General features: G+C 35.9%; 1 pseudogene; it reads right to left on the reverse strand.

Annotated features, from left to right (window-relative positions):
• Positions 1–653: 653 nt before the first annotated feature.
• LOC108477605 (probable mannitol dehydrogenase) lies at positions 654–7,546 on the reverse strand (annotated as a pseudogene).
• Between the last annotated feature and the right edge of the window lie 1,681 nt (positions 7,547–9,227).

Below are 9,227 nucleotides of genomic sequence, written 5' to 3' on the forward strand. Positions count from 1 at the left end.
TTGATAATTTAAAATTTTAAAATTTTTATAGATTTTATTATAATTTTATAAATTGAAAATTTTAATATAAATTTATATGTTTATAATTATTTTATTTTTAAAATTATTTAATAACATTTATGATTTTTAATTATTTTTAAAATATTTTATAATTTTAAATAATAATTTATGATTTTTAATAATCACGTCTAGAATAAATCGGACAAAGAGATATCCCTATTCATTTCTTACATGCTTTTTTAAAAACTTAAGATTTTAAAAAAATATATTAAATGCATATCATGCTTGATTGCATGTTATATGTAACGTGTTTGCTTCTCATTACTTCCATTAGGCACATCAACATTTGTTTTGATCAAATCAGCCAATGATGATTTTCATTAATAAAAAAATTTAATTGATTTTGTTTTATCATTAAGGGTTCAATTGAGTGTAACTTTTTTACAAAGGCTATTTTTTTACAATTAAGTAAAGAATGAAAACATGGAATTTTTTGAAAGCAAGCTATGCATCCTCGAACAAAATTTATTTTATTCAAATTGTCCCGTGAAGGCAATCTGCCTTTTCAATATCATATAAAAAAGATAAAATGATTCGGAACATAAGAATATTTAGAATGGTGTTTTCTGTTGTGGTAACAGGGAGCTAAAACTTCAAGAAGGGGCCGTTAATGTGTTGGCAATATCGATCACAAATCGGTATTTGACATCTAATTTGAGAAGGCATTCCATGGCAGTATTCACATAATCCATAGCTATAACTTCAATGTCAGGTTTTACATTGTGTTTAGCTGCAAAATGAATCATGTCTTGAGTCTCCTTTATCCCTCCAATCATGCTTCCTCCCACCACTTTCCTCCCAACACTCAATTATGACTCCAATTTAATGTCTCTATGGAGAGAGAATTCAAGACCAGTCCATGATCCATTAATATGATGCTTACCTTTGACCAAAGCAAAGGCAGGTATCTCAAGTGGTTTCTCCGGCAAACCAACAAGAATAAGCTTCCCATTAGTTTTCAACAAGTGAAACAATGTCAACATAGGGTGTTGAGTTGATACTGTATCGATGATTCCATCCAATGTACCAACGGCAGCCAATACGCCAATTAACAAATTTAGAAACTACCACACAAACAATCTCATCATTACTACATGATTTGAGAGAAGAACCAAAAATTGGTTTTCAAATTCAAAGTCAAATCTTAAGCTGATCTTCTTCTAGGCTAACCAAAAAGGAATCAGCACCAAGGTTTTTCAAAGCCTCATCCTTCTTATTAGGAGAGGTGCTGATCACTGTAATTTTCATCCCCATTGCCTTGCCAAATTTCACAACCACATGACCTAGTCCACCCATTCCTACCATACCAACATGTAAACCAGGCTTATCGAGGCCATAATGTTTCGTTGAACTATACACTGTAATCCCAGTGCAAAGCAATGGAGCAGCAGCATCAAGAGGCATGTTGTCAGGTATGTGGATGATAAAGTCTTCCTCACAAACCATAGTGTCAGAGTAACCTCCATATGTCATAGTACCATCATGGTTCTTGGACCCATAAGTGAGTATCATTTTGGGGCAGTAATTCTCAAGATTGACTTTGCAACTTTCACAGGAATGGCAGGAGGAGACCATGCACCCAACGCCAACCCGATCTCCCACTTTGAACTTCTGAACCTTACTTCCTGTTGAAAAGTCAACAAAGGTAGGAAGCAACTTGTTAAAAAGGTGAAGCAAGTTGCACCGAATGTTGAAAAGTTGAATGGGATAATTGCAATTTTGGTCCCTATTTTTTAGGCCATTTGCAAGTTAGTCCCTGAACTTCAACTATAAATAGACCTTCTCATTTTTCATTTCAACTATCCCAACCAATCTTTCTCTCTTAGTTTTCTCTCTTCTCCCATTTGAGAATTCTTAAGGAATTCTATTTGTTTGTAATATTTTGGAGATAGTAAAGTTATCATCTGGTGTTAGTGCCCGAGGACATAGGTATAATTTACCGAACCTCGTTAAAACTCTTGTGTTCTTTCTTGTCCTATTTTTCTTTCAATATTTGAGGGTATAATAGTAGTATTTAATTGTGCTATTAAATTACTATAGAAGGATATTCGACTAAGGAAAGACTTGGTATTTAAGAGATCCTTGTGATCCACCTCTCTTCCCTGGGAATTGAACTTTGTGTGATTTTTTAGTACAATAATTTACACGCTTCCGACCCTATTGGAACTACAAGTGGTATCAAGAGCCGAAGGTTAATCGTAGTATGCTCTGTGGTTGCAGTTTAAACTGATCTTCCACATCAGAAAAGATTTCCTTAGGTATATTGAAAGATTATGGAGAAAACGGTCGGTGTAGGAGCTTCAACATCGTCCATGTAGACAAGATCGACAATTGCAAATGCAAGATTGGCTGTGGAGATCTTTGATGGCACGGGCCATTTTGGTATGTGGCAAAGTGAGGTTCTAGATGCACTTTTTTAGCAGGGTCTAGACATTGCCATTGATGAAGAGAAACCAGATGATGTACAGGAGAAAGATTGGAAGGCGATCAATCGGTTGGCATGTGGCACAATTCGATCATGCCTTTCTCTAGAGCAGAGGTATGCTTTTTCAAAGGAAACTTCTGCAAATAAGTTGTGGGGGGCACTTGAAGAAATTTTTTTGAAGAAAAACAGTCAAAATAAGCTCCACTTGAAGAAAAGACTGTTTTGCTTCACTTACGTCCCAGGTACCACAATGAATGATCACATCACCAAATTTAATCAGTTAGTCACTAATTTGCTAAATACGGATGAGATATTCAAAGATGAAGATTTGGCTTTGATGCTGTTGGGGTCACTTCTTGAGGAGTTTGAGTTTCTAGAAACTGCTCTACTTCATGGCAGGAGTGATATATCTCTGAGCGAAGTTTGTGCGGCCTTATACAGTTATGAACAGAGAAAGAAGGACAAACAGAAAAACTTAATCAGAGATACAGAAGCTTTAGCAGTTTGAGGTCGTTCATACACTAAGAAGAAAACTCAGAAAGGGAGATCAAAGTCAAAGTCCAGACTCGGGAAAGATGAATGTGCCTTTTGTCATGAGAAAGGCCACTGGAAGAAAAATTGTCCAAAGCTGAAGAATAAGGGAAAAGCTGCTGTAGATGCTTGTGTTGTAAAGCATGATACCAGTGACTCTGAACTATCACTGGTTGCATCATCATCGTCGTTCCATTCAGATGAGTGGATATTGGATTCGGGTTGTACCTATCATATGTCCCCTAACCAGAGTGGTTCTCGATTTAGTTGAGCTAAATGGAGGAGTTGTTTATATGGGCAATGACAATGCTCAGAAAACTGTTGGGATAGGTTCAATCCAATTAAAGAATCAAGATGGATCAACTAGAGTTCGATCGATGTTGATGCGTGCCGGTTTGAAGAAAAATCTCATCTCATTGGGAGCCTTGGAATCCAATGGTTCATTGTTACTATGAGAGATGGGATTTTGAAAGTGACATCTGGCGCACTTGTGATATTGAAGGGCATCGGAAAAATAACTTGTATTACTACCAAGGTAGTACAGTTATTGGAGCAAATGCTGCGACTTAGGTAACAAAGAATTGGACTCAATGCGGTTGTGGCATATGAAGTTGGGACATGCAATGAAAAATCCTTGCAAATTCGCAAAGCAAGGATTGTTGAAAGGTGCAAAGGCTTGCAAATTAAAATTTTGCGAGCATTGTGTTCTGGGAAAGCAAAAGAGAGTGAAATTCGGCACTGCTATCCATAATACAAAAGGTATTTTGGAATATGTTCACTCAGATGTGTGGGGGCCTTCCAAGATACCTTCATTGGGAGGAAAATACTACTTTGTTACTTTTGTTGATGGCTTTTCCAGAAGAGTTTGGGTGTATACCATGAGAACTAAGGATGAAGTGCTTGGAGTTTTTCTTAAATGGAAAACTATGATCGAAAACCAGACTGGCAAGAAAATTAAGCGGCTTAGGACGGACAATGGAGGGGAATATAAAAGTGATCCGTTCTTCGATGTGTGCCAAGAGTATGGTATTGTTCGACACTTCATAGTTAGGGTTACACCGCAACAGAATGGAGTGGCAAAGCGTATGAATCGAACATTACTGGAGAAAGTTCGATGTATGTTGTCCAATGCTGGGTTGGGCAAGCAATTTTGGTGAGGTGTGACATACGCCGCCATCTTGTTAATCGCTTGCCATCATCGCATTAGAAAGAAAAACTCCTATAGAGGTATGGTCTGGAAAACCGGCTACAGATTATGATTCCTTACATGTGTTTGGATCCACTGCATTACCATGTGAAGGAATCAAAGCTAGATCCGAGGGCAAAGAAAGCTCTCTTTATGGGAATCACTTCTGGAGTGAAAGGATTTCGTCTTTGGTGCTTAAGCACAAAGAAAATGATCTGTAGTAGAGATGTTACCTTTGATGAATCTGCCACATTGAAAAAGGTAGCAGATAAAGATATTCAGACAAGCGATACTCCACAGCAGGTGGAGTGTACTCCAAAACAGGTGGAGTTTGAGCAGATGGGGATTTGCCCGGTTAATAAGTCTAATTCTCCAGCCACAATGGAGGAATTAGAGGTTGAAGAGGTTCTGACCCAAGAACCATTAAGTACACTAGAACCAGTTGCAGTTGCAAGGCCACGGAGAGAAATTCGTAAACCTACTCGATTTACTGATATGGTGGCCTACGCCCTTCCCGTTGTTGATGATGATATTCCTGTCACTTATCAAGAAGCAATCCAAAGCTTAGAAAGTGACAAATGGAAAAGATCCATGGATGAAGAAATGCAGTCTCTCCAGAAGAACAATACTTGGGAGTTGGCGCAATTACCGAAAGGTAAAAGGGCAATCGGATGCAAGTGGGTATTCGCAAAGAAAGATGGATCTCCTAGCAAGAAAGATATTCACTAAAAGGCAAGATTGGTAGCTAAAGGCTACGCTCAGAATGAGGGAATTGACTACAATGATGTATTTTCCCCTGTTGTGAAGCATTCCTCCATCAGAATTTTGTTGGCCTTGGTAGCACAGTTGAATTTGGAGCTAGCTCAACTTGATGTTAAGACGGCTTTCTTGCATGGTGAGTTAGAAGAGGAGATCTATATGACTCAGCCCGAAGGATACACAGATGCTGGTGGTAGAAATTGGGTTTGTAAGTTGAACAAATCGCTAGATGGATTGAAGCAATCCCCGAGGCAGTGGTACAAGCGATTTGATAGCTTTATGAGAAGGCAGAAGTACACAAGAAGCAAATATGACAATTGTGTGTATTTGCAGAAGCTGCATGATGGATCTTTCATTTATCTACTCTTGTATGTTGATGATATGTTAATCGCTTCGAAGAGCCAAAAAGAGATAGATAAGCTGAAGGCTCAGTTGAATCAAGAGTTCGAGATGAAAGATCTAGGTGAGGCCACGAAGATTCTCGGCATAGAGATAAGTAGAGATAGACAGAGAGGCAAGCTTTGTTTGAATCAGAAGCAATATCTGAAAAAGGTATTACAATGTTTTGGTGTAAATGAAAACACAAAACATGTAAGTACCCCACTTGCTTCTCATTTGAAACTTAGTGCTCAATTATCTCCGAAAACTGAAGAAGAAAGAGAATATATGGAAAAAGTCCCATATGCAAATGCAGTTGGGAGTTTGATGTATGCGATGGTGTGTACGCGGCCTAACATTTCACAAGCTGTTGGAGTTGTGAGCAGGTATATGCATGATCCTGGAAAAGGACATTGGCAAGCTGTGAAATGGATTCTATGGTATCTTCAAAAAACCATAGATGTTGGTTTAATTTTTGAGCAGGATGAAGCACTTGGTCAGTTTGTAGTTGGATATGTTGATTTTGACTTTGCTGGTGATTTAGATAAACGTCGTTCAACTACGGGGTATCTGTTTACTCTTGCTAAAGCCCCAGTGAGTTGGAAGTCTACCTTACAGTCTACAGTAGCTGTGTCTACTACAGAGGTAGAATATATGGCAGTTACAGAAGCTGTTAAGGAGGCTATTTGGCTTAATAGATTGTTGAAAGACTTGGAGTTGTTCAAAGTCACATTAATCTATATTGTCACAGTCAGAGCGCTATTCATTTAGCGAAAAATCAAGTCTATCATTCAAGAACCAAGCATATCGACGTAAGATATCACTTTTTATGGAAGTCTTTGAAAAGGAAAATTCTACTTGAAGATTCCGACAGCAGATAATCCGCAGATATGATGACCAAGGTGGTAACAACAATCAAGTTTAATCATTGTTTGAACTTGATTAACATCCTGAGAATTTGAGCACCTTCAGGTGTATGGTGCTCGAGAGCGCATTTGTAGGCACTACAAAAGATAGCTTTATCAAATTTGGGGAGTTAAAGGAAGTGTGTGAAGATGTGATTATCCTAATCAAATCTTCAAGGTGGAGATTGTTGAAAAGTCAACAAAGGTAGGAAGCAACTTGTTAAAAAGGTGAAGCAAGTTGCACCAAATGTTGAAAAGTTGAATGGGATAATTGCAATTTTGGTCCCTATTTTTTAGGCCATTTGCAAGTTAGTCCCTGAACTTCAACTATAAATAGACCTTCTCATTTTTCATTTCAACTATCCCAACCAATCTTTCTCTCTTAGTTTTCTCTCTTCTCCCATTTGAGAATTCTTAAGGAATTCTATTTGTTTGTAATATTTTGGAGATAGTAAAGTTATCATCTGGTGTTAGTGCCCGAGGACGTAGGTATAATTTACCGAACCTCGTTAAAACTCGTGTGTTCTTTCTTGTCCTATTTTTCTTTCAATATTTGAGGGTATAATAGTAGTATTTAATTGTGCTATTAAATTACTATAGAAGGGATATTCTGACTAAGGAAAGACTTGGTATTTAAGAGATCCTTGTGATCCACCTCTCTTCCCTGGGAATTGAACTTTGTGTGATTTTTTAGTACAATAATTTACACGCTTCCGACCCTATTGGAACTACACTTCCCACCTCAGTCACTTCACCAACAATCTCATGGCTGCTTCCATTACCAAAAATTGTTCAAAAATCTAATCATATATATTGTTAAATGAACAGTTGATGATAACATGAATGAATGGAGATATACACCCAAGGACAATAGGGAAATGGAACTGCCCTATTCATTCTTGGCGTTATGGAGATCAGTATGGCATATCCCACAGTAAAGTACCTTGTAAGCCACGTCCTTCTCACCTGTTGCCCTGCAAGTGCGAATCCCACATTATTATGATTCAACAAATGAACAGACACCCTTTGAAGAAGATGAAACAAGGGAACTGAAAGTTTAAATGAGACCTTCTGGAAAATTTGAAGGGAGAGAAAACACTGGAAGTGTCTCTGGCTGCCCATCCGAAAGCCTTCTTGGGGTGCTCTTCTTCTGGCGATTTTGCCATTGTTAATGGTTTGAACTTTTCAAGTAACTAAGCTTAGAAAAATGATACGTGATGTTATAGCATGGAGTGGAGTGGGGAAATTGTTGTTGAGTTGGCTTATTTATAATGTGGGGATTTGAGAGGCATTGCTTACACTGCGGGTGAGCTAAATAAGGATCTACCCAGTTTAATACTCCAAACTGTTTCTCAATAGACGCTGAAAATTCGCTCCATAACTGAATAATAATAACATTTGCTTACATATGTATTTCTTTTTCTTTTTCTTTTTCTTTTTTATAATTTAATCTTATAAAAAAGTATTTAATGGAAAAAAATCTTGGGCCCACGCAGAGAAAACCTAGTTGGCTTACATTTGTTTGTGAATTTAGATCGTGTTGAGTATTTAATTGTTAGTGCTTTTTATTTTTATTTTAGTTAATTTTAAAAATTTTATTTTTTTCATCACTCATTTGTTAAATCGTTAATGAAATATAAACGCGAAATAATACACTTTCCATACCAAGTAATGTTATGTGGCTGGATGAAAATTCAAATGTTCAACATTTTGCACCTTTGAAGCCATTTTAAATATCCTTGGACATTAGAAGCAGATTTAGGGGGCTCGCAGTCCCCCGTTCCTGTTAAAATATAAAATTATTATTTATGTTCTTAATTTCTTTTAAAATTTTAAATTAGTAAAAATAAAATTATATTTTAATTTTTTTAAAATTATAAAAATTTGATTTAATTATTTAAAATTAAAAATTAAAATTTCATTCGACCTTTTAAAAACTTGTTGTCGCTTCACCCTTGTTGGACTTATGAAGAAATAAAGCAGCTGCTGATTGAGAACTAATTCATAATAAAAGAAACCGAAAAGGCAAAAAAAGTTCATATGTTCGGAACTGGAGAAGCAGAGTATGTAAATCAGCTTATATTGTTAATTTTATCCATGAATATATGATTTTAAGCCTTGTATAAGCTAGGCATCCAAGCGTTGAAGATGTGACTGACTCTAGATTGAAGAACGTCATGAGTATCATAATTTTTATCCAAGCACAAACGAATTTTAGGCGTTCTAAAAACTAATACATTTATAGAACATATAAAAGTAGGATACACATCAAGAACCGTAGATGTGCGCGTTTAGCTTAGAGTTCGGTAGGTTTCCATTATTTATACTTCCTATATATATAAAAAAATTTAATTGAGTTGGTGTAATTTATAATTAGACCTAATCAAGAATCGAGTCGGATTACTGTAAAATTTTACGTCTATTTCTTAGGTTCGGTCCTGTACCAGAAAATAGGTTTAAAATTTTACTCCAGCTCAACCCGTATAAAAAATGTTAAACTTGAGTCCAAATCATCAGATTAATTTTTTATATTATTATTTTATATAAAATAAATTTAAAAATATAATATATCAAATACTCTAAAATATTAAAATAAATGTTTTCCAACAAACTAAAAATACAATTAAAAAATTATACTTAAATAACACTAAGATAGTTGTAATTTAGTAAGCGAGATACTTCTAAAATAGTTGTAAAATTAACAATAAAATAAGAGCTATAAAATATCCAAATAATAACAACAAAATAGTAGCAATATAATGACAAAATGACATCAAAACAACAACAAAATAGCAACAAAAATAATTTTAGCTAGATTAAAAAAAATCATACCCAAGGCACATTATTTTTTTGTCCAAGTCCATTTTCCGGGTCTATATTTTTTTTTCCAAACCCTATTTCTTTTCGGGCAAGTTTTCGGGCCTAACAGGTGGCCAAACCCATGATTAGGTCTATTCATAATTGCTCCCAAGTAAGTTATTAA

The sequence above is a fragment of the Gossypium arboreum genome, chromosome 12, assembly GCF_025698485.1.
Source record: "Gossypium arboreum isolate Shixiya-1 chromosome 12, ASM2569848v2, whole genome shotgun sequence".
NCBI lineage: Eukaryota > Viridiplantae > Streptophyta > Magnoliopsida > Malvales > Malvaceae > Gossypium > Gossypium arboreum.